The 25336-nt window shown below is 44.4% G+C and overlaps 1 long non-coding RNA gene across 1 annotated transcript; it reads right to left on the reverse strand.

Annotated features, from left to right (window-relative positions):
* Positions 1-1259: 1259 nt before the first annotated feature.
* On the reverse strand, positions 1260-24853 carry LOC115026667 (uncharacterized). Its single transcript, XR_003834310.1, has 3 exons — positions 24645-24853; positions 19999-20143; positions 1260-1488 (listed from the first exon to the last, which is right to left on the reverse strand). It is a non-coding gene; the product is annotated as an uncharacterized LOC115026667 (long non-coding RNA).
* Between the last annotated feature and the right edge of the window lie 483 nt (positions 24854-25336).

The following is a 25336-nucleotide window of genomic DNA, read 5'->3' on the forward strand; positions in this document are numbered from 1 at the left end:
TTCTAACTTGTCAGAATCTGTCGCCTTCATTACCCACAATGCAACTCGATCTCGAGATCCAGATCATTGTGCTTTTAATAGAGGAACAAACACTTTGACTTTCACACTTTAATTCTCACCTGCGTGCAATTTAGAGTTGCCAATTAACTTTGCATCACCTGCTGGAAACACATGCAGAACATCTGAACTCCACATGAGAAGGCCCCGAGTCGATCGAGCCTCCAAAACTAAAAGATTAACACTTGTAAAAAGCTTAATTTCCAAAAACAGTATTGACACAATATATAGTATATGTTAGGGGGGGAGGGAGGTGGGGGTGCAACATCAGTAGAAGAAAGCCTCGTTTTATTTGAGACCGAGTGCACAACCTTCACGATGTCGAAGTGATTCAAGGTAAAAGCCATTTCCTTTCATTGATTTCCCTTTTCCAACCAGATGTAGATAAACAGCTACGTCAGAGCTTTGCTTCTTTGAGAGGTTGTAACGCGACGTGTCCCAAATATTCAGTCCGCTGTTGCTTGATCCACATACCAAGTTTTGATTTGGTGGATGTGCCATGTCAACACATCTCTTGAAGAGGAGTGTGTTTTTCTTAATGCCCTGGGAGGCTCGTTGCAAGATGAATTCAAAGCTGCCGAGCAAATTCAGGGTTCACTGGTTCGAGGCAACCTGAGGCTGAATCTATGAATTTCTATGCAGTCTCTCTATAACTCTCGTTTGTTGTTAATGCAGAAACGCCTGATAGTGTCACAGTCCTTATTCCCCTTGTGTTGCCAGCATTCATGACACAGTTTATGACAAGTACCCACTTTATAAACTAAACTGATATTCCACTTTTAACTGGCATTACTAAAACCCAAGCACCAGAGCACCTTGTGTTGGGATTACGGGCCCCTCTTCTGCTAACAAGGTGCTGTGGCTCCGAGCTGTTAATGACTTAAAGAGCATATCAGCTACGGCTCGTTTGCAGGAGCACGCTTGGAGTTTCTACTTTAATTAGGGATTGGCTAAAACACAGCTCCCTGTGGTCTTGACACATTACCAATACTCATGTGCTCTTGTCTATTAGCGCTTGGAAAAAAACCTCCACAAGGGCTGCAGGTAATCCCCCAGCTGTCCAATAAAGTAATGCACAGGAGTTTTCTGATGACATGATCTGTCTGTGCACATGACAACAGAGGGGTGTAACATTTACCTGCACTTTGCATTCAGTGTATGCAGCCATCGACTGTGTGGAGGTCACAAGTTCACCTTCATTCCTGAGCAGATTGTTACGCGGGGGAAAGAAACCGCAGTCACAGCCTCTCTCAATCAAGCCCTGATCAAGCAGAAAAGAAGATCTGACTCTAAATAATACATGACTTGCCTTCCCATATACGCTCCCCACTGGGACACTGAGAAGAGGGTGCAGGTTCAAACATCTTTCCTCATCTTCAAACGTCCTGCCTTCATCTCAGCTGCTGCCAGATTTTCTGACACTGCTCAGACCTGGAGATATCAGAAAGGGACGACTGTTAAAGAGGGACTCACTCATTCCAGTGCATGTTTGCCCTTGCTCTGAACGACTCATGAGCAGTTATATCCTGATATCCAGAGTGAGAGGAAGATGGTCAGCCTGGTTCTAATACAACGAATCTGCATTGTCAATTCCATATTTTCTTCAGTATTACATTTGTTTTTGACGCATCACAAATACGTCTGCAGAGGATCCACATGGGGATTTGTTTAATTAAATGTACGTCTGTAACTTAAATATTGACATTTGTAATGAAGCAAGTTACTGAAAGTCCACCCAGCAGTGTGTTATGCTGAATGCATAGATGTCATGACAATCCATCCGACAGTTGTTGGGATATTTCAGTCTGGACAGAAGAGGGGGAATGACCAACTTTGCCTTTTTTTGCTAAGAAATTGAAGTCTGTTCAACTTTGTTAAAAAACACAACCGTCTCAACTTCTAATAGCGAGCGATGTATCATCTTCAACTTCATCATCTTTCTTTCTTATGCATAGTAAACCCCAGCAACACGTTTTCAGGAAGACTGATAAAAGAAATGTTCATTATTGCATTAAGTTACAATGAGTGCTGGAAAAGCCCCTAAGGTGGCGCCAGGACTCGGCTCTCCGTTCTCTTGTCGTGTCTCTCTGTAAGTCTTTTATTCAGAGCTGATGAGGTGATGTTAAGGTAAAACTCACTTTCAGTTGAAGTGAATAATTATCCGAGCGTTTTCAGTGGAGGGATTTTGCAAAGAATGCAAAATGCTAATTGAGCTCGATGTTAACTTTTCTGTCCTGGTGATTTGTCTAGAACAAAATAATATTCCCTGTTCTTTGACTGGGAGCAGAGACGAGCACAGAAGGCAGTCTGCTCAGTAGGAGTCACCGTGCGGCCGCTCTTTGGCTTGTGATAAAGATTCAGCCTGTTCCTTTAGCTCCAAGTGTAGTCATGTGTATAATTGCTCTGGGACTGGAAATGCACCATGTGTGAATATAAAGGAAAGGCCATTTAATAGGAAACACTGTCCAAACAACATAGCTTCAGTTTGTCTAAATGTCCCATGTCACACGGGGAAGCTGCAGAGGATGGCAGGAGGTTCATGATAGCAGCAACACGCGGTGAAAGTGGGAGAATTTAACAGGGAACAACAAGAAACTAGATTAAAAGTGACGGAGGGCGGCTAATCAATGAAGAAAAAAATCTAAATGTTCAATCTCAGATATACATTGTGAGATTTAGGACAGGATTAACATTACAGGTGGGAATTAAATATTCACTGTTCTCTTTTATTTAACGTCCTGAGCAGCATTTTAACCAAAGGTGAAATGACAGGATGAGGTCTGTAATAGACAAGAGATCCGACATTATAACAGATAATAATAATAATAATAATAATAAAAAACTTTATTTGTATAGCACCATTCATAAAATAATTGCAGCCCAAAGTGCTTCACAGCAAAAGCATAAACATTTGTACAAGATTAGGCAGAATAAGAGCATTTACAATACAATAATACAATAATCACAGTGTTGATGTAAATGAGTCTAAAGTACCATTATAAATAGTATAAAATAGCACAATTAAAATAGTATAAAATAGCACAATTAAAATAGTAGAATTAAAATAGTATAAAATAGCAGAATTTAAATAGTATAAAATAGTAGAATTAAAATAGTATAAAATAGCAGAATTAAAATAGTATAAAATAGTAGAATTAAAATAGTATAAAATAGTAGAATTAAAATAGTATAAAATAGCAGAATTCAAATAATATAATTAAAATAGTATAAAATAGCAGAATTAAAATAGCAGAATTAAAATAGTATAAAATAGCAGAATTAAAATGGTATAAAATAACAGAATTAAAATAGCATTGGACATAGCAACAATGAGCTATAATGTTTCAGACGAAACACCTGGGAACATTACAGAATGAAAGCATTTAAATGAGTTTAAAGTGGCATAAAGATTGTATAAAATATCACCATTAAAAGGCTAAAGTAAAGAGGTATGTTTCTAGTTTACTTTTGAACACTAAGTAATGTCTATTGGTAAAGTGTTCCATAGCTTTGGTGCATACTTGCAAAAGGCTGCAACAGATATAATGTTCGATATGTCTTGCTCTCACGATGGCTTAAAAATGTTTTCAGGTTGTCATATTCGTTCCGGAATAGGCCTTTCCGATCCTTTCTTTCCTCCATTTTCACATAAAAGTGGATTTTACACAGAGCTTATATAAAAAGTTAAAGTACAAGCAGCTTCAAACGGAAAACACTCTTAAAAAACAAGCCGGTGAATCCGGACAGATTTAGAATTGTATCGTATTTTATCAAATAATAATACTGCAATAGTTTAGGTAGGTGGCAAGAGACTAGAAATTAGCAACCAGAAGCAGAGAACAATAAAACAGCCAGCAGCCCGGCACACGATTATAAACTCAACGCAGACATCTTCACATCAATCATATTGAAAAAAAAATTCATCTCAATAATGAAAAACATTTAATATAGGCTTCTACCTGAAGAACTAAAGGAAGAGGCGCACCTGTTCTAATGAGATGCGGATTTGCAAACAGACATCAAAGAAAGCAGCGACACACACACACACACACACACACACACACACACACACACACACACACACACACACACACACACACACACACACACACACACACACACACACACACACACACTTATAACTCAATCTATGTTGTGAAGAAGGCAGTGTACCAAAATGCTAATCTGCAACACTTGAAATAAAAGATTGCATTTATGGAAAACTTCTGGTACAGGATGTAAATCCTCCACAGCAGACACACAACAAACAAACACAACAACATACTACCACAGTATACATGTTTAAAATAACAATACTTACACAAATAATCACAATGTATCCCTCCTTTAACCAATCTATGTTTAAAGAGTTGCCTGAAGGAGCCTGCACTACATCCTCTGGAAGATCATTCCATGTGTTTACAGCGGTGTGAAGAACGTTTTCTGTTTTCAGTGAATCACTTTATTGGGAATCATTCGGAGGAGTGTTAAGGAGTTATTTTAGTAGCAATTTTAAGTTTTTCCTTAAAGGAAAGACAGAGAAGCTGTTGAGAGAAGGCAGATAGATGGGGAGGGGGAGGGGGTACGTGTTTATGTGACTGGGCTAAATGTAAATGTCTCATTGATCGCTGGGAAGAGGCAAGCAGAGACCCTATCGATCGGCTCAAGGCCAAGGGCAGGATAAGGCTTACAACCCGGACTCTGACCTCTGCTGCCTTGACCTTGGCCTAAAGCCAGAAAACTGCCCTTTAACCTCCATCATGTGACCTCTGACCTCCAGGGGGCCCCAGATGTGACCCGTGCCGTGTAGTGTCCTGGCTGGGCTCCTTTTCTCCTTGGCAAACCCCCCCCCCCCCGAGCCGGTGGAGCGTCTTCAGAGAGCTCACGGGAGGTTAAAATGCGTCAAAAGGTTTCACTTGAATGTTACTTCACCCGAGAGGTGGGACCACAGTCGAGAGGGAGGACGGATGTTTTCTTCACTCTTATGAAGCAGTTGTGAGGTTACTAACAGCTCAGCCGTATCGATCTGGTAATTTAATTACATGCATTGAGCACAGACACAGTGATGGATCACAGTATCACACAGGATGGGGGGGGGGGGGGGGGGTAGTGAGACAGAGTTGTATACATACTGTATATATATATATATATACAACCAGATGTCAAAGTACAAGATATTTTATCATAATGCATTTATAAAGTCTCACTGGTTGAAGTTCTGCAAGCAAACCAGATTCATACTTTACTCTCAGCTCGTTATCTTTAACCTAAAGACAAGTTCATAAAGACGTCAGTGATAACGTTTAATTGCAGTAGCTGCCGTTCCTTTTGTAAAGCATTATTTCAGAATCACTGAGTATAAAATAACAGCTGTGAACCATTAAATGTGTCGCATGTTTTGATATTTTAGCTCTATATAAGGGATGGTACCACTCGATCATGTCAGCTGTACGTATGCGTGTCTGAGCAGTGTCTTGATACTTGATACTTTCTGCAATACTGACATTTATTTATATACTGTTGCCACTTTATCTGCACTATTCATTTTTATCTATAATCTATGTTTAGTAGTTTGTAATTCTTTTACATTTTTCTGGTGTATTTGTATTAAAAAATCACTGGTTTTGTGCACTGCCTGGGAGTCTGACACTACATTTCCCTATACGTACTTTTATATGAAAAAAATAAATAAAAAACAATCTTGAAAGTGAATTAACTCATTTACTAAAATGTCAAACCTTCCATTAATTGTAATTTGAACTAAACTGTGAAATAACAGGAATCCTGTGAGACCAACAAATATTATTTTCCTCACCGTTTATGGCGTCGTGGTCCCAGACACGATCTATACACCATCAGGTTAAAGGTGAGAGATCATGGCCTCTGTGTGTGTGTGTGTGTGTGTGTGTGTGTGTGTGTGTGTGTGTGTGTGTGTGTGTGTGTGGTTGTGTGTGTGTGTGTATGTGTGTGTGTGTGTGTGTGTGTGTGTGTGTGTGTGTGTGTGTGTGTGTGTGTGTGTGTGTGTGTGTGGTTGTGTGTGTGTGTGTATGTGTGTGTGTGTGTGTGTGTGTGTGTGTGTGTGTGTGTGTGTGTGTGGTTGTGTGTGTGTGTGTATGTGTGTGTGTGTGTGTGTGTGTGTGTGTGTGTGTGTGTGTGTGTGTGTGTGTGTGTGTGTGTGTGTGGTTGTGTGTGTGTGTGTATGTGTGTGTGTGTGTGTGTGTGTGTGTGTGTGTGTGTGTGTGTGTGTGTATACATTATGTGATGTCAAAGGTCAGGGTGCGCTGTTGAAACTGGATACCAACAACAAAAACATTTCTGGGTCTCCATTCAGCAAATATCTGATTTCTTACGCATCTTACATATCTGGTAGGTGTGTGTGTGTGTGTGTGCGTGTGTAGGGTTAGGGTTAGTACAACAGGACATTTATTTCAGTTAGTGGAACGATACACTAACAGTCTGCACTTGGACAATGCTGAGGCTCACTGCATGTGCTGTAAGGCAATAATGACTGAAGCAATTAACTCCACCTGCAGCACAGGGGGCTCAATCACATTTCATTTCAAAACACAACCAGGAACAACTTTCATACTGCTAATTGTCTTGTTGCATGGTCCTGGGGTGTGCAAGCCTTCAAACTGTAAGGTCACAGCCCCGTCCCGTCTCCAGGACATTGCACATTGTGTGCTTATTGCCTTTATCAATCTACTGCAGCCCAGAACAAAGACCTTCGTGTTCAAACAGCAATTACTCTCTCATCTCCTGAGGCATCAGCACAGGCCTAATTGGATTTAAATGAACCCCCAAATTTCCCCTTTGTTACAGCAAATAATATGCAAGGCTTTTTAATTAAGATCCGATACAAGCCCACGTGGAAGGTCTGATGCTTTCATGTCCTGCTCTTCAAATAGAGGCTGGAGCTCGGACAGTTCGGAGCGCAGTTTGGTTGAGTGTGTGTGTGTGTGTGTGTGTGTGTGTGTGTGTGTGTGTGTGTGTGTGTGTGGGTGGAGGGGTGTTGTTGTCAATCCAGAGAGGTGGATCAGTTCATTAAAAGAGCTCTAATGTGATTGATCGACTTCTTTAAGATCTGTGAAGACAAGTTGTTCTATGTCGCACCTCGTCTTTGGATTGTAGCATGCAAAAGAGAAACATGTTTTAAGTTTGTGTTAGAGGAAGAAGTCTTTGAATATTTGTATTATTGATTCTGTAAACCAATCTTTAATATAGTCATGAAAGAAATTAATCACTTTCCTTCTTGTTCTGTTCCTCCTGAAGGAAACACACCTTAGTGGTCAAACGCTGAAACGTGTTCACCAGCTTGTTGCTATCTTTGTGTGTCTGTTGTTTGGCGCTGAGCGGGAAGCATGAAGTCGGTTTAGCAGAGCTTTTTATATACTGCCTGCTGCTGCTGAAAATAAAGCTGATGAGAACAGTGACAGTCGACCAAAACAGTAAAGTCGAGGGCAGAAAACACGATTAATGAGCCGAAAGATGCTATAAAGCTGTGCAGAGCCGAGGGGAGATCATTCTCTGGGTCTGTCCAGCCTCTCACATATAAGTAATGGCACGATCCATTGTTGATTCACAAAGTATGGATTACAGCCACTTTAAAGCCGTAAATTCCAGCGATAACGTCGCATCTACAGTCTCCATCTCTTAAAGGTAACTGTGGGCAGAAGAGTGTTCGGTCCAGCCTGCGTGTGCACCTCAGGCATCATTTAAAGTTGTGACATGTGTTTAACAGATGCTCCGGCACACAAAGACTCCTTTGCCTTTGGCACACGTGCACAGGCAGACGGAGTGAAATGTGCTGAGTCTGGCAGCAGAGGTGTCAGCCTTTACACTTGGACTCCACAATGACGGTGATCATTTGCGGCTTCAAAAGTGATTAGACTGCAACTAAAGAATGTTCTCACAATGGATCGCTATTGTCAGGGGGGGGGGTAACGACTGATTGATTGATCTGCTGCGGCTGGAACAGGAAGTCATCAGTCAGCCAATCTGTGCCATGAATCCTTCAACCTTTGACTTCATCGCTTTGTTGAGTCAGCTTCCAGACACATTGTGCAGAATTTGTAATGACATCGAGAGATTTCTTTAATTTCCAAGGTGTGATCTCCAGTTGTATTGCCATCAGACCACCCAAGGCCGACTAAACCCATCACACTAAATGTATGGATTGAATTCTCCCGTGCCTCGGTGAATTAGCAGAGGAAATAATGACGGATGATTGAAGAGCGGGGAACTCGTCTTTTCTTGATGATAGCAGAGAACTGTCTTTCTCAGTAACTCCGCACACAGTTTAAGTCATTTCCATTAACTCAGCTGGAAGATAATGATAAAGTGCCGAATGGAAAACATATTCTCGCTCCACTTTCTGTGTGATCCCCTTTTTATTCATTGAGAAAAAGGAAGAAATATTAAGTTAAGCTAAGAAAATATTAGCCAGTCTGCACGTGGCGAGCAGTGCTGAAAGAATTGCTGTTTTTCTACACCGGTGGGGGGAGTTACTTCATTATATGTGCAAGCAACTTTATATTCACAGTTCAAGCCTGTGTTAACATTATAGATTTGAAGAGCAAAGCCAATTACAAGCATCGCTCTATAATCATGGACCACCGCCATGTGTGGATAAGTGCAGAGAAGTGTTTGAGGTGAAAGGGATGGAGCTCTGGGTTTGTGGTTGCAGCAGAGCAGCGTGTGGAGTTACAGCTGAAACTGTGTATTGGGAGGCTGATCACGAGTGAATGGAGCTGTGAGACTTTGCATTACTCCTCAGTTCTCTCTTTACAAGTCCAGAGAATTCGGCTTTTATTCCATAAGGTGAAGCCGAACAGTTCCATGTGGTTTGTGAGTGAATTAATCACGATGATTAATTGGCTTTCAAGTTAAATATCCAGTGAGCGATGTCAGGCTGCCAGACATCAGGGTTAAATTGACAGGCCTTTAAGGAGAAGCAGATTGATTTACACAGCAGCTAATGAATCCCCCTCCACCCAGAAGGGGAGGAAAGGTAAACAAGTCCTTTCTTTTCCTTCCTCCCATCTGCCTTGTTCAAGTACACTTTGCTCTCTGTATTGAACTCTAACCTGAGACTCAGAGACTCTTGATAAATTCCACCTTTTCTTTTGCTTTTCCACTTTAAAAAAAAAAGAACAGCTAGAACAGACGGATAAAATGTTTGGGTTTGTCAATGTGAAGATTGCACTATGCTTGTACATGCTGTGCATTAACAGCCGTTGCATGTGTATAGTTGGTCGGTACACCTGCGTGTGCATGTGAATATTTTCAGAATGTACTAAAACAAAGGGGAACAATTCTTAGTTGTGGTTATGTACAGGTTATTATGCTGTGATTTTACTGGTCCGGCCCACTTGAGATCAAACTGTATGTGGCCCCTGAACTAAAATGAGTTTGACACCCCCGCTCTGCAGAGTGATGCTGTACAACAAGACCCAGACAGGTCAAATAGCAAAAAGCTTTGCAGGCTGCCAGGGATCGAGTCCTCGTCAACAACTATTAAAGTTACCAATCACATAAAGATGAGCCCAATAACATCTCGGTACAACTAAGACATCAAATACATAAAAAACAAACCAGCCTGTAACAACACACACATTCATGAGCATTGTAAATACCAACACAAACACACCAGGACAAGTGATCCAGCCCTCATCACTGGGCTACAACACAGTGGATGATGCAGCACTTAGATCGACCACAGAGGATTGTGATCCTCTGACACTCGTCCAGAAGCCCATTGTGTGGACGGACATGGCTGTTTTCTTTTTGACATATCTGTATTTATGCTAAATGAATAATAGTGATTCAGCGCACGGACTGAGTGGGACTAAGAAGGTTTTTACTCTGATCTTTGAGTTTTTGATTTCATGCTTCGAATAGCATGCATGCTGCATCACCCTCATGCATGAATGACACATTAATAATAGCCTAATTCTACGAATGATCCGTGATGATGAACGCCCCCAACATTTCACATGTTTTCAGGGACGCTCGTGTCGTATTAAGGGGAGCCTGTAGTTTCCAATTTATGTTCAAATACCTACAAAACTAACAACATTCCCGTTTGGCACATTTATCTCTGATTAGCAGTGATGCTACTGCTCAACATCATCATGTTCGCATCTCTGTGAGCATCTTAGCACGCTGACTCTAGCAGCCTCACAGAGACGCTAGCATGTCTGTGTTTTCAACGTTTTCTTAAGGTCTTATGTTTAATATATTTGAATGCTTCTGTAAAGCTTTAGTCGTCTTCAGATGTTTCTGGTTCATACTGAAGCTGATTTAATTTAACTGTCTGTAATGTTCCATATCTCTTACTGATTGCGACCCCCAGAGGTTTAAGATCGAGACAAACGCAACAATTTGAGGGAAGAAACAACTGATTCATCCGCAAGAGAGACTTTCTTTCAAGAATTTAAGTTGGACATGAGTCTTTGTGACTTTATGAGGCACGTGTGATACAGATGCAGTCGCTGTAGAAGTCCCAATGGAAATAAACATTTGAGAATCAAAGACAGTCAGGTGTCAGATGAGACTGTTGAAGAGAAACCTCAGAGAGTCTGATTTGTACTGCTGAAACGCAGGAAGGTAAAACGTCACTAAGTTCTGGGTGTTATGACAAAATAACACAAGATATAGTGAGATTTCTTCCAGAGGGCATGAGAACTGTGCTGAGCTCTACACTGTGAACATGTAGGACTAACTAGCAGGACTAATGGTCTCGTGAATGTGCAACAATAAATCAAAATTACTTTTAAATTCCTATAATTAACTGGTATAAATGTGTTTAAATTGCAATTCATTAGCTCAGAGTAAAACCCAATGTAGACTACCATTGATTTAGTGAAGGACTTCTTGATTCGTATGAACCCTAGTAAGAGTAATTTGCACACATCCAAAGGGGCTATAAATATGTTTGCTCTCCAAGTCGTGTTTATGTAGAGGGAGGTTTACTGGCTATGAAGTGAACGCACATCTGTAATGTGGAGGGTTAAGCCACGCAGAAATTATTATAATTTTACTTAAAAGGACCATAAACGAAATTCAGAGCACGTCTACGATTCAGAGTCTCGAACAGTATTTCCAGCACACGGCTCTCAACATGGCGACTGCTTAGCCGACGGCTAGCAGCTGACGCAGCTGACTCTAACCTGAGACTCAGAGACTCTTGATAAATTCCACCTTTTCTTTTGCTTTTCCACTTTAAAAAAAAAGAACTGCTAGAACAGACGGATAAAATGTTTGGGTTTGTCAATGTGAAGATTGCACTATGCTTGTACATGCTGTGCATTAACAGTTGCATGTGTATAGTTGGTCGGTACACCTGCGTGTGCATGTGAATATTTTCAGAATGTAACAAAGGGGAACAATTCTTAGTTGTGGTTATGTACAGGTTATTATGCTGTGATTTTACTGGTCCGGCCCACTTGAGATCAAACTGTATGTGGCCCCTCTAACCCAGCATCTGACGCAGGCGGTGGAGGGTCTGCTGTGAGGACAGACAGGAGGAGGGTCTGCTGTGAGGACAGACAGGAGGAGGGTCTGCTGTGAGGACAGACAGGAAGAGCGTCTGCTGTGAGGACAGACAGGAGGAGGGTCTGCTGTGAGGACAGACAGGAGGAGGGTCTGCTGTGAGGACAGACATGAGGAGGGTCTGCCGTGAGGACAGACGGGTCTGCTGTGAGGACAGACAGGACTAGGGTCTGCTGTGATGACAGACAGGAGGAGGGTCTGCTGTGAGGACAGACAGGAGGAGGGTCTGCTGTGAGGACAGACAGGAGGAGGGTCTGCTGTGAGGACAGACGGGTCTGCTGTGAGGACAGACAGGACTAGGGTCTGCTGTGATGACAGACAGGAGGAGGGTCTGCTGTGAGGACAGACAGGAGGAGGGTCTGCTGTGAGGACAGACATGAGGAGGGTCTGCCGTGAGGACAGACGGGTCTGCTGTGAGGACAGACAGGACTAGGGTCTGCTGTGATGACAGACAGGAGGAGGGTCTGCTGTGAGGACAGACAGGAGGAGGGTCTGCTGTGAGGACAGACAGGAAGAGCGTCTGCTGTGAGGACAGACAGGAGGAGGGTCTGCTGTGAGGACAGACAGGAAGAGGGTCTGCCGTGAGGACAGACATGAGGAGGGTCTGCTGTGAGGACAGACAGGAGGAAGGTCTGCTGTGAGGACAGACAGGAGGAGGTTCTGCTGTGAGGACAGACAGGAGGAGGGTCTGCCGTGAGGACAGACAGGAGGAGGGTCTGCCGTGAGGACAGACGGGTCTGCTGTGAGGACAGACAGGAGGAGGGTCTGCTGTGAGGACAGACAGGAAGAGGGTCTGCCGTGAGGACAGACAGGAGGAGGGTCTGCTGTGAGGACAGACAGGAGGAGGGTCTGCTGTGAGGACAGACAGGAGGAGCGTCTGCTGTGAGGACAGACAGGAGGAGGGTCTGCTGTGAGGACAGACAGGAAGAGGGTCTGCCATGAGGACAGACATGAGGAGGGTCGGGTGTGAGGACAGACAGGAGGAGGGTCTGCTGTGAGGACAGACAGGAGGAGGGTCGGCTGTGAGGACAGACAGGAGGAGGGTCTGCTGTGAGGACAGACAGGAGGAGGGTCGGCTGTGAGGACAGACAGGACGAGGGTCTGCTGTGAGGACAGACAGGAGGAGGGTCTGCTGTGAGGACAGACAGGAGGAGGGTCTGCTGTGAGGACAGACATGAGGAGGGTCGGCTGTGAGGACAGACAGGAGGAGGGTCTGCTGTGAGGACAGACAGGAGGAGGGTCTGCCGTGAGGACAGACAGGACGAGGGTCTGCCGTGAGGACAGACGGGTCTGCTGTGAGGACAGACAGGAGGAGGGTCTGCCGTGAGGACAGACAGGAGGAGGGTCTGCCGTGAGGACAGACAGGAGGAGGGTCTGCTGTGAGGACAGACAGGTCTGCTGTGAGGACAGACAGGAGGAGGGTCTGCTGTGAGGACAGACAGGAGGAGGGTCGGCTGTGAGGACAGACAGGAGGAGGGTCTGCTGTGAGGACAGACAGGAGGAGGGTCTGCCGTGAGGACAGACGGGTCTGCTGTGAGGACAGACAGGAGGAGGGTCTGCCGTGAGGACAGACGGGTCTGCTGTGAGGACAGACAGGAGGAGGGTCTGCTGTGAGGACAGACAGGAAGAGGGTCTGCCGTGAGGACAGACAGGAGGAGGGTCTGCTGTGAGGACAGACAGGAAGAGGGTCTGCCATGAGGACAGACATGAGGAGGGTCGGGTGTGAGGACAGACAGGAGGAGGGTCTGCTGTGAGGACAGACAGGAGGAGGGTCGGCTGTGAGGACAGACATGAGGAGGGTCTGCTGTGAGGACAGACAGGAGGAGGGTCTGCTGTGAGGACAGACATGAGGAGGGTCGGCTGTGAGGACAGACAGGAGGAGGGTCTGCTGTGAGGACAGACAGGAGGAGGGTCTGCCGTGAGGACAGACAGGACGAGGGTCTGCCGTGAGGACAGACGGGTCTGCTGTGAGGACAGACAGGAGGAGGGTCTGCCGTGAGGACAGACAGGAGGAGGGTCTGCTGTGAGGACAGACAGGTCTGCTGTGAGGACAGACAGGAGGAGGGTCTGCTGTGAGGACAGACAGGAGGAGGGTCTGCTGTGAGGACAGACAGGAGGAGGGTCGGCTGTGAGGACAGACAGGAGGAGGGTCTGCTGTGAGGACAGACAGGAGGAGGGTCTGCCGTGAGGACAGACGGGTCTGCTGTGAGGACAGACAGGAGGAGGGTCTGCCGTGAGGACAGACGGGTCTGCTGTGAGGACAGACAGGAGGAGGGTCTGCTGTGAGGACAGACAGGAAGAGGGTCTGCCGTGAGGACAGACATGAGGAGGGTCGGCTGTGAGGACAGACAGGAGGAGGGTCTGCTGTGAGGACAGACAGGAGGAGGGTCTGCTGTGAGGACAGACAGGAGGAGCATCTGCTGTGAGGACAGGCAGGAGGAGCATCTGCTGTGAGGACAGGCAGGAGGAGGGTCTGCTGTGAGGACAGACAGGAGGAGCGTCTGCTGTGAGGACAGACAGGAGGAGGGTCTGCCGTGAGGACAGACAGGAAGAGGGTCTGCCTTGAGGACAGACATGAGGAGGGTCGGCTGTGAGGACAGACAGGAGGAGGGTCTGCTGTGAGGACAGACAGGAGGAGGGTCGGCTGTGAGGACAGACAGGAGGAGGGTCTGCTGTGAGGACAGACAGGAAGAGGGTCTGCCTTGAGGACAGACATGAGGAGGGTCGGCTGTGAGGACAGACAGGAAGAGGGTCTGCTGTGAGGACAGACAGGAGGAGGGTCGGCTGTGAGGACAGACAGGAGGAGGGTCTGCTGTGAGGACAGACAGGAGGAGGGTCGGCTGTGAGGACAGACAGGAGGAGGGTCTGCTGTGAGGACAGACAGGAGGAGGGTCTGCTGTGAGGACAGACAGGAGGAGGGTCGGCTGTGAGGACAGACAGGAGGAGGGTCTGCTGTGAGGACAGACAGGAGGAGGGTCGGCTGTGAGGACAGACAGGAGGAGGGTCTGCTGTGAGGACAGACAGGAGGAGGGTCTGCCGTGAGGACAGACAGGAGGAGGGTCTGCCGTGAGGACAGACAGGACGAGGGTCTGCCGTGAGGACAGACGGGTCTGCTGTGAGGACAGACAGAAGGAGGGTCTGCCGTGAGGACAGACAGGAGGAGGGTCTGCTGTGAGGACAGACAGGTCTGCTGTGAGGACAGACAGGAGGAGGTTCTGCTGTGAGGACAGACAGGAGGAGGGTCGGCTGTGAGGACAGACAGGAAGAGGGTCTGCTGTGAGGACAGACGGGTCTGCTGTGAGGACAGACAGGAGGAGGGTCTGCCGTGAGGTAAGACGGGTCTGCTGTGAGGACAGACAGGAGGAGGGTCTGCTGTGAGGACAGACAGGACGAGGGTCTGCCGTGAGGACAGACAGGACGAGGGTCTGCTGTGAGGACAGACAGGAGGAGGGTCGGCTGTGAGGACAGACAGGAGGAGGGTCTGCTGTGAGGACAGACAGGAGGAGGGTCGGCTGTGAGGACAGACAGGAGGAGGGTCTGCTGTGAGGACAGACAGGAGGAGGGTCTGCCGTGAGGACAGACAGGAGGAGGGTCTGCCGTGAGGACAGACAGGACGAGGGTCTGCCGTGAGGACAGACAGGAGGAGGGTCTGCCGTGAGGACAGACAGGAGGAGGGTCTGCTGTGAGGCCAGACAGGAGGAGGGTCTGCTGTGAGGACAGACAGGAGGAGGTTCTGCCGTGAGGACAAACAGGACGAGGGTCTGCTGTGAGGACAGACGGGTCTGCCATGAGGACAGACAGGAGGAGGGTCTGCTGTGAGGACAGACAGGAGGAGGGTCTGCCGTGAGGACAAACAGGACGAGGGTCTGCTGTGAGGACAGACGGGTCTGCCATGAGGACAGACAGGAGGAGGGTCTGCCGTGATCACAGACTCGCCTGCAGTAAGATAACAAAGTGTATATTTACGTTCCATCTCAGGAGCAGTGATGGAGCATAGGAGCAGAAAGATATTAGAAGATGCAGAAGTTTTGCCTCCTCAGGGAAATAGTTGTTCCCCATCAGAAAACTCATTTCCAGTAGAAACTTTCGATCTTCTTTAACAAAACTAAGCAACAACAAAACGTTCTGATGTAACGAAGAGCTCTAAATGTTCAGACAGCATTTCTTTCCCAGTCATTTTAGATTCACCCATTGCCGTCTCCTGCAAAGCACGTAGGTATTAAAACAAACTGTGCAGACAGTGTGAGTCAATGTGGTGTCTATTCTGTGTTGTTTTGTTCCCGGTGTCCTGCGAGCATCAGTTCACATTCTCACTTTGGCAATTGTTTTTATGAGAGGGAAGAGTGCGTTCTATTTTATTAACTAGCCATTTTAATATATTCATATTCAGGCCTAACACACACCGGGTCAGGTAACACCGGGTCAGTGCAGATTCACTTGCTAGGACGTCCTGGGTAAATGTTGTTTTGATTCTGCTCCTCTTTTAAACCCTGTTCCACTTTTCAAATGTCTTTGCACTTGTTCCCGTGTTGGAATACTACCTGGTTCCAGATTAACTTTGTGGTCATTTTATTAAACTAACTAATTTAGAAACATGCAACGTAAAAGCTCAAAACCAAAACAACAAAGGTGTTACAGTGATTTTAATGGTGGCCCAACTAAATGATCTCCTCTTCTACATTTAGTCTTTCTTTTGTCTTTTTGTTTTAACACACCTTCAGTTGGCTTCATTTTCTGTATTGTTTATTTTTGCAATAAAATAATCATAATTTCCATGTTACATCCTCTCGGCCGGTGCTGCGCTGAAAGGTCACGGCTGGTGAAAAGCAGAAGCTGGAGTACTAGCTGTGTTTTGATGTTCAGTGCTACCTATTCCCTCTCTGTAACCCCCCACGAGCCCCTCTGATCTACTCCGCAGCTCATTAAAACACCCTCTCCACCTCCGCATTAGCATCAGAGTCATGGTCAGACTGCTTTGTGTTATAAGGGTGGAAAACAATATCAATAACAACAACAAAAACAATAGTAGCCTTTGGTCCAGGGAGGAGAGGAGGAGAAAGGTCTTTGATAATGCACATCAAAGAGAGATGCTGAAGTAGGCTGTGTTTTCATTGCGTGCATGCCAAGGGCGTTTCTGATCCTGCACGTGTGGTGTTAGCGCGCGCGGCCAGTCTGATGGCACAAGGTGAGCTGTTGGTTCTGCAGGACCTCAAGGGGAAGTCAAACATTGCAACCAACAAAGGTTAAAGTTGAGGCCCTCGATTGACATTGATTTCCCTTCTCTATCAGTGCGCACATGCAAGAGTGCTTGTGTGTCTTGGAATCTGGAAATGTGTGAAGTAAAAGTGATAAAAAAAGAACACAACCAGCAACACAATGTGGAACTTGTGCTGCAAAAGTACAGCAGGCCTCAGGACTTAGTGCAGACCAGAGCTGAGGGAAGACCTGCTTCAAATAGAGTTTCTCCTGAAGTGCAGCAGCAAGAGAGGAAAAGGACAGACGTAGAAGAAGACAGAGATTTCTCTTTCTCACTCTTTAATAAGGAGAACTCCTAATCTGAATTGTAGTTGCAGATGTAAATGCTAATTCTGGAAGTTGTTTTGCATTTTGGTCCAGATGCTCTGCAGCTGTTTGCCAGAAGGTAAATGAGTCCACCTTAAAGGCAATAACTAATTATGCTTATCAAATGGATTTGTAATAACCTGGCAATCCAAAGGTTAATAATAACAATAACAATAACAATAATAACTTTATGGATTTCATGCAAAGATGCAGAAAAGTGAGAGAAAAGACAAAACCTCCGTCAGCACTGAACGTAATCCGTCTTCATGTTTCCTTCAGAAGAACACTAAACGTGTCACTTTGAAAAGAAGTTACAATTATTGCGAGATACTAGAAATAGCTTTTTTTCTCTCCAAGAAGTATGTGAGCGTAGTGTTCAGTGTTAATGTGAAACTCCCCTCACTGTGCAGCGAAGAGGTTTTAATACCAAAGCTGCAGGACGTCGTTAACCTGCTGCGTTTAAGGGTATTGATGGTATTTATTTAATTAGATTCCACTGTAAGGTGTCTTGATTTATGTCTCAGCTGGTCCGCACACATGTGCTAATACGTTCACAATAACTTCTGTATAATGTTCTTTTCCAACTGTTCAGATAATTCAATCACACAGGTTGTTTTTTGTTTGAACTCTGTTTTATAATGTGGGTACAGACGCTTTGTGCGCTGTCCCTGAGGGTTGTGGGACACAAGACACAAAAGGTTATCGATACTGTGACCGTGTCATCCACAAACACGACAAACACTTATTATTTCTGCTGTGGAGTTTTTTTGTTCCAGGAGCCCAGAACCATAAATCAAAAAGCCACAAACTATTCTGCCACCGAGGTGGACGAAGTACTCAGATTTTACTTCAGTAAAAGTAGTAATACCACAGTGTAGAAATACTCTGTTAGCATTCAACATTTTACTTTTTTCCACTTTTACTATTTGTAATGCTATTTACTATTTTTATTCTGCTATTTAATACTATTTTAATGCTATTTTTAATGCTATTTACTATTTTTATTCTGCTATTTAATACTATTTTAATGCTATTTTTAATGCTATTTACTATTTTTATTCTGCTATTTAATACTATTTTAATGCTATTTTTAATGCTATTTACTATTTTTATTCTGCTATTTAATACTATTTTTAATGCTATTTACTATTTTTATTCTGCTATTTAATACTATTTTTAAAGTAAAAGTAAAAGAACAATGGTATTAGCATCAAAATATACTTAAAGTACTCATTATGCACAGCCCATTTCAGAGTAATATATATTATATTATTGGTGTCACTTTAATGTTGCAGTTGGTAAAGCACTATCTACATTATAGCTTCTGAATAGTTGATGTACTTATGTTAACCTATAATAATACAAGCTAATTTATTTGTTGGTTATATTTTTGCATTAATAATCTGAATCTCAAATTAACTAAGGTTTTCAAATAAATGTAGAGGAGTAAAAAAACATTTCTCTGTGAGATGTAGTAGACGAGAAGTATAAATTAGCAGGAAATGGAAAAGTTAGTTACAAGTAGCACAAAAGTGTACTTAAGTAAATGCACTTTGTTACTTTCCAACCACTATTCAGAAGTCACTTAATATTTCAGTATCTGATACTTCCTTCTTTCCCTCCGAACCCACCTGAGAAATCATCTTAACTACAGAGAGCCTTTATAACCACGTGGACCTCGGTGGAGCTTCACAGAGAAATCTGTCCATTCATGAAAGAGTGCCAGACTGAGCCGGCCCTTCAGGGACACACCCGCTGTTTGCCTTGGCTCGGCACTGGCCCGGGTACAGGGCTACAGTTGTCCGGAGCCACAGGCTGCAGAGCTGAAGGTATTTCCTGACTAAATTTCTCTGTCGTACTGTTTGCAGTCGTGTTCGAAGGACGGCGAGGGAACTTTAGAGAGAGAACATGGACACAAACTGATGCCACAGTGGGAAGACACAAACCCAACCACAAATGTAGTCACATCTTTATTTCTAGTTCAGTTCATGAACCTCGGTGAACGCTGAACGGAAATTAAAATCGTATATGCTTCCCTTCTTTAACCCAACTTCCACCACTTGTTTTTTTTGTAGCCGTATAAGAACTACAATTTCCATACAGGCCGTGTCTTTATCTAAATGCACTAAACTCCATAAGTCTCATCTTTTCTCAATTTCCTCTGTTTTTCTTTCCTATGACGGCCCAGATGTTTCTCTTCTCTCCGTGCATTTTGTTTTTAGTTTCGCATAAATATTCAGCAACAACGTCTGCTTGTAACGGGCCATCATTCCAAGAACATCTTTCACCATTATGTTAATTCATATCGACACTCAGAAACGGGCACATTTCATGCCCTTCACACACCTGCGAGCACCTGTGTACACACACTGAACACACACACACACACACACACACACACACACACACACACACACACACACACACACACACACACACACACACACACACACACACACACAGAAAAAGAGAGCTGAGTGATGTCTTTGTAGCATTTCCCAAATGTATTCTCTCTGTGCTGTTCCCTGTCACTTTGGCCCCTTTCAAATGATCCATTGGGATTAAATGAATGTAATTTCCACAAATTAATTCCCCCTATTCATACATAATGGGCCACACTACAACAGTGTTTAACTACTGCATCTGTCCATTGGGTGTCATCATCATTGCGGTTGGTAATTGACTATTACTCCAGCGTGGTAAACACAGCTTCTTCTTTTCCTTCCGGTGCATTCAGGCCTCTACATTTGAATATTATTGGTCATATTTGTGTCTGTGAATGAGGGTTTTTAGAAATGGACACATTTGATTATTTCCCCTCCTTACCCTCTGTGTCCCACTCTCTCCGTACGGCGTGCTTTGTCTCTCCTCGTCTCCTCTCCGTGGCTGCTCCGGCTTCCGATTTAAACGCGCAGCAGGGGCTTGTGGGTAGGGACTCCCACTGTGAAGGATCTCTCTGACTCAGGGAGAGCTGAAGGTCAAACACACTCATGATCAGAACCACAGGATGACACTGAAGACGTGGATTATAAAAGAGTGCAGGGATGAAAGCCACAGAGATAAATTCTGTTCTCTCAGCGACGATGTTTCCTCTTTACAGCACACACTGATATACAAGGAAGGAATAAATGGAAAGAAAGGAGTTCTATATCACCTTATATCAACTACGAGTCATATAGTCATATATATTCTCTGCAAAGAGAATTAGTAAGCGTAATAATTGTGGAGATATCAACAATAACACTGTAATCCTCAGAACTTAATTTGTGTTTTGTCTGCCTGGTTTGTGTTTCTCTCTCTTCTTAATTAGACGGACCCTTGACCGACAAAGCAAACAGGATGAGAACAACAGAACATCATCTGTTCTTTGAATGGAAAACTCCTGGAGCCCAGATGAAGCTTTTTTTCTTTTTCTCCTTCGCAATTTTTGGTGGAAACATTAGCATATTTCAAAAGTCTACCAAAGAAAATAGCCCAGGGGCAGAAGTGGCCGATCTGCATATTGAAGACTCAACAGAGGGCGAAGAGTGGGAGAGAGGGGGGGGGGGGGGGAGAGAGGGGATAGAAGCCCGCCCCCCCTCGTTTACGATCTTGTATTCGCAGACCCCGTGAAAGACGCAGGTATGGCACGGGTGGGGAGAACTGATGATGTATGATGTAGGGGGGGGGAGAGGTGTGCGGGAGACCTGAGAGCACTCTGACCCCCGAGAGGTGTGGGTGCCCTGATGAACGATCGACCGGCGAGGACGAGATTGTTAGGTTTTGGTTGAGAGAGATGAGAGCGGCCCCGCCGGGCTTCGAGAGAGCGCGTCCCGTCCCGGACCCCCGAGAGCAGAGAGTCACAGATGAGATCCCGCAGAGTCCGCCCGGCCGTGTGATACGACGACGAGAGGAGGGGTGTTTCGGGCCACCGACCGATCCCTGGCGTTCGTGCCCGGCGACTCGAGCCAGACTGACGTCCATTGCCAGCATCGGGGCGTGGCCGATGTCATGTAGATGTCCCGGGTTGGTAGAGATTGAGACGTACGTTTCCTTGGGGAGGGTTCCTCCCCCCCTCTTCTCCTGTCCATTTTTCCCCCCCCTTTTCCCCCTGACTTCCTTCTTTCCATTTTTCTCTTTCCTCCTCCCCTCCCCCTTTTTCTGACCGACCCCTTTCCTGTACCCTCCGACCCCGCCCCCAACCGATGTTATACTAGTACGTTTATTCTTGACCTGTAGAGAGAGTTTATTGTTTCCCAGACTGAGTAGAGATAGCCTGTCTCCATGTGATGAGAGTAGACCTAAGAGAGCCCAGCCAGACGAGAGCCCCAGATCGCGAGACGTTACGAGACGCCGCAATTGAGCGCAGCCAGAGATACAGAGAAGTGGAGCGAGAGTTATGAGATTGATGAACACCTGAGAAAGAGATGTATTTCGCAGCACCCCGACCGAGCCATACGACTTGAGAGAGAGAGAGAGATGAGAGAGTAGAGAGAGAGAGCAGAGAGCATACATGTAGATGACTGTTCAGAGACGACCGATGATGACGAGAGGCAGATGAGTCCCCCCCCCCGCAGCACCTTTCGAGAGAGAGAGAGTGATTTGAGTAGATGAGGAGAGGAGAGACGAACGTCCTCTGCTAAAATGATTTGAGAATGATTAAAAATAAATCAACAATATAAATTAGCTGACAGTGTCGTGCTTATTGATCGGCATACAAGCTGCAGTATTCACTACACTTTTAAACATACAAACCAGGTTTGCTTACGTTGGAAGCACTCCCTGAGAGCAGACTGCGAGAGAGAGATGAGAGAGTTATCCGACGCCAGAGTACCGACTCGAGAGAGAGATGAGACGAGAGAGCCCCCCGGGGGAGGGGGGACCGAGAGAGAGATGATGAGATGAGTTGAGCACCCGGAGCGAGAGTTTGCAGAGCCGGAGAGAGACGACGACGAGCAGAGAGAGAGAGAGATCGATGAGAGCAGAGAGAGAGTACGGTGTAGAAGAGAGATCGAGAGAGGATGTAGACTATATGACAGGGAGACGAGAGAGAGAGAGCCACTTCAACACACTCATTACCGTAGCACCGCAGAGAGAGCCCCACGTGACGACGAGGACGAGAGAGAGAATTTTTTACTTTTTTTGCCATCTCTGCACCTTCCCCCCCCTTTCCCCTCCCCCCCGACCCGGACTCCGAGACCCCCCTCGTAGTACCCCACAGACGATTCTCTTATGCAGCAAATGTACCCCCGAGACAGCACGATGCCAGACGACCCAGACAGAGATTGTATTTCGCGGCAATTTCATTTATACCCAAGGAAAAGCTATCTGTCCCTAAAATTCGAAAATATGACCCTCACACGTCTCAATAAAAACTTCGTGTTGGCCAAAAATCAAGCGTCTTACCTTTCCCAAGATCACGAGAACAGCAAATTCCAATCTTTGATTCCCTTGCATTTCTGTTTTTAATTGTTATTTTAAGAATGAAAACAAATGGAATCCCAACATACTATTCCTTGATGAAACAAATACAGCGGGCCTTTTACAAGAAAGTGTTTTCTGTGTAGTGAAGGCGTTCCCATTACCTTTCTTCAATTCTCGTGTCGTGTCCGCTGTTTTCATCTGTTTCTCCTCTTCTCTATTCTTTCTCAAACCCCCCTCCCTCCCCTTCCCCCCCCCGAGACCGCAGCGAGAGACGAGAGAGAGAACACAGACGAGAGAGGAGAGAGAGAAAAACAGACGAGAGACCGCCCCCCCCCTCGAGGGGGAGAGAGAGAGAGAGAGAGAGAGAGAGAGAGAAACAGAATTGATATTCCCCCCTTTCCCCCCTTCCCCCTCCCTGAGCGAGAAGAGATGTAGACTGATCCGTCTCGATCTCTTCATGTATTTTTTTGATCCCCTTTTGCATCCCTTTTTTTCCGCCTCCCATGCTCCTATCCCTTTTATAATTCCCCTACTACTTTCCGCCGACACTACTCCAACCCAGCCTTGTTCCCTTCATGCAATAATACCCACATTAGCACCCGGACCGGTGTACGACTTTGTGACGCCGTAGCATCACAACCAAATGAGGCACACACATTAGTGCATCAAATTGAGTCGTCTTGTCGCTTAACGTCAACACCGTGTTGCTGTTTCTGGCTGTTCTGGCTGTCTTGTGTGACCGGTCCCCCCAAAGCCTTACCCTTCCCCTTCTTTTACCATACTGTTTCCTTCTAGCGTTTTTTGTATACTCGTTACGTTGTTTGTGCGTACACTTGCAACTACTTCCCGTCCAACAATAAACAGGTTTTATAGACAGTGGCATAAATAAGTGTTTAACTGTTGTTATAAAGTGTTTTATTAATGGTTATTGAATAATTCATTATTGCTCTATAGATCAGTTGAAAGACATTGAAAAGTTCTCAATAAAAGGTTTTTACAATAACTGGACAGCAGTTTAACTAATGACCTTAATATTTACACACCGTTCTTAAAACTGCATATCTTTTTAAATATTGATAATGTCACAAGTTATCTGTGCTGGGCTCACTCAGCAAACATCTGAACTTTCATAACATATCTGGTGATATAACATCTACGTTATTATATGACATTATATGCACTCCTCTCATGTGTTATGTATTGATCTCTGTATATCATCTACATCCTTTACTCATTCATTATTCACTCATTCATAATGAATTCTTACAACTACAAAGAATAACTGTGATGGAAATAAAGTGTGAAATGTCAATAACATTAAAAGATTAAACTGAACCTTTTGGGGATTTAGGTATTAAAATAAATGTGGTGCATGAAAAGTTGCTTTGTGTTTTTTAAGTTCACCGGAACAGTTTGTCCACAACGGCTGCAGAGCATCTGTTATTATTATTCACAACACGTCTATTGGACTATTGTAAGAACTCATTATTAATTAATTAATTAATTAATTAACATGTATAACCATTTAATGCATTTCAATCTACAACAGCATTATAATAATATTAGAGCATATGACTGATAAATCATGTAGCTTAGTATATTTACTCATGTAGTGAACTAAGTACTATTTTGAGTTACTAGTCACTTGCAGACTTTTGACATTATTATAAAATAAAATAATAAATAAATGATGATATATTATTATAGATAAAGTAGATTTAAAATAAAGTTATGATGAATCTATAATTATAATTCAATAATATAATGTACATTATTCTGCATAATTAACTTTTCCTTTGAAAAAGTATATTTTGAAGCTAATACTTTTATTTAAGTAACATTGTGAATGCAGCTTTACTTGTAACTTGTATTTCTACACTGTAGTTTTACTACTTTTACTTAAGTAACTGTATTATTTCAAACTTAACCACATCCTGAAATGGGATAAATCTAAATGTAATTTGGAACACGATGAGTGTTGGGGAGGAAGGATTCAAATGTCACGATAAAAGTCTCCGTTTATGTTGCAGGTTGGGAATAATACATTTGTGTGTCCATTTATCTTTTACCTTTTGGATGAGATCCAAGAGAAATCCTGAAAGCTGAAAAACATAAATTAGCACATGTCTTGAGCTGCACCTGGCTCTCTCCTCCAGCCTCAAAACTTTCTGCTTCTCAGTCGATGCTTTACTTTCTCGAGGCCCGTAAAACTGAGGCCAACCCGGGGAAGAGAATTCGCCGTGACACGTATGTTTAATACTCCATCCATAAACTGACCCAGCATGGAAACATCCCAGAACCGAGTTGTTGTTTGTTTTTGAGGATGGAAACCAGTGCGGCGCGTCACGCCACCATGGCCTTCCTTTACCATATGAAAAGGAAAGCGCATTAAGATGCAAGAGGCGTACAAACCCCGTATGTACCCGAAGCCGACATGAGGATCCTTGAAGCCTCGGCCACTCTGTGTCATTGTAAAAGAGAAAACCATATACTGTGTATATACGGCCTTAATTGTCTGATATCACTAACTTCAGTGGCTTTATCCTCAGAACCTGGTAAAAATGTATAATAATAACAACAATTCTTATTCGTATTGTTATTATTATTATTATTATTATTATTATTATTATTATTATTATTATCATAGTATAAATCTTTATTACATTCATTGTTTTTATATTTGGTAAGAAGTGTTGTTTTGTTGCAGGATTTCTTAGTTCTCCAGATGATTCACGAAGATACTTTGCGCGTCCTTAAAGTT

The sequence above is a fragment of the Cottoperca gobio genome, chromosome 21, assembly GCF_900634415.1.
Source record: "Cottoperca gobio chromosome 21, fCotGob3.1, whole genome shotgun sequence".
Taxonomy (NCBI): domain Eukaryota; kingdom Metazoa; phylum Chordata; class Actinopteri; order Perciformes; family Bovichtidae; genus Cottoperca; species Cottoperca gobio.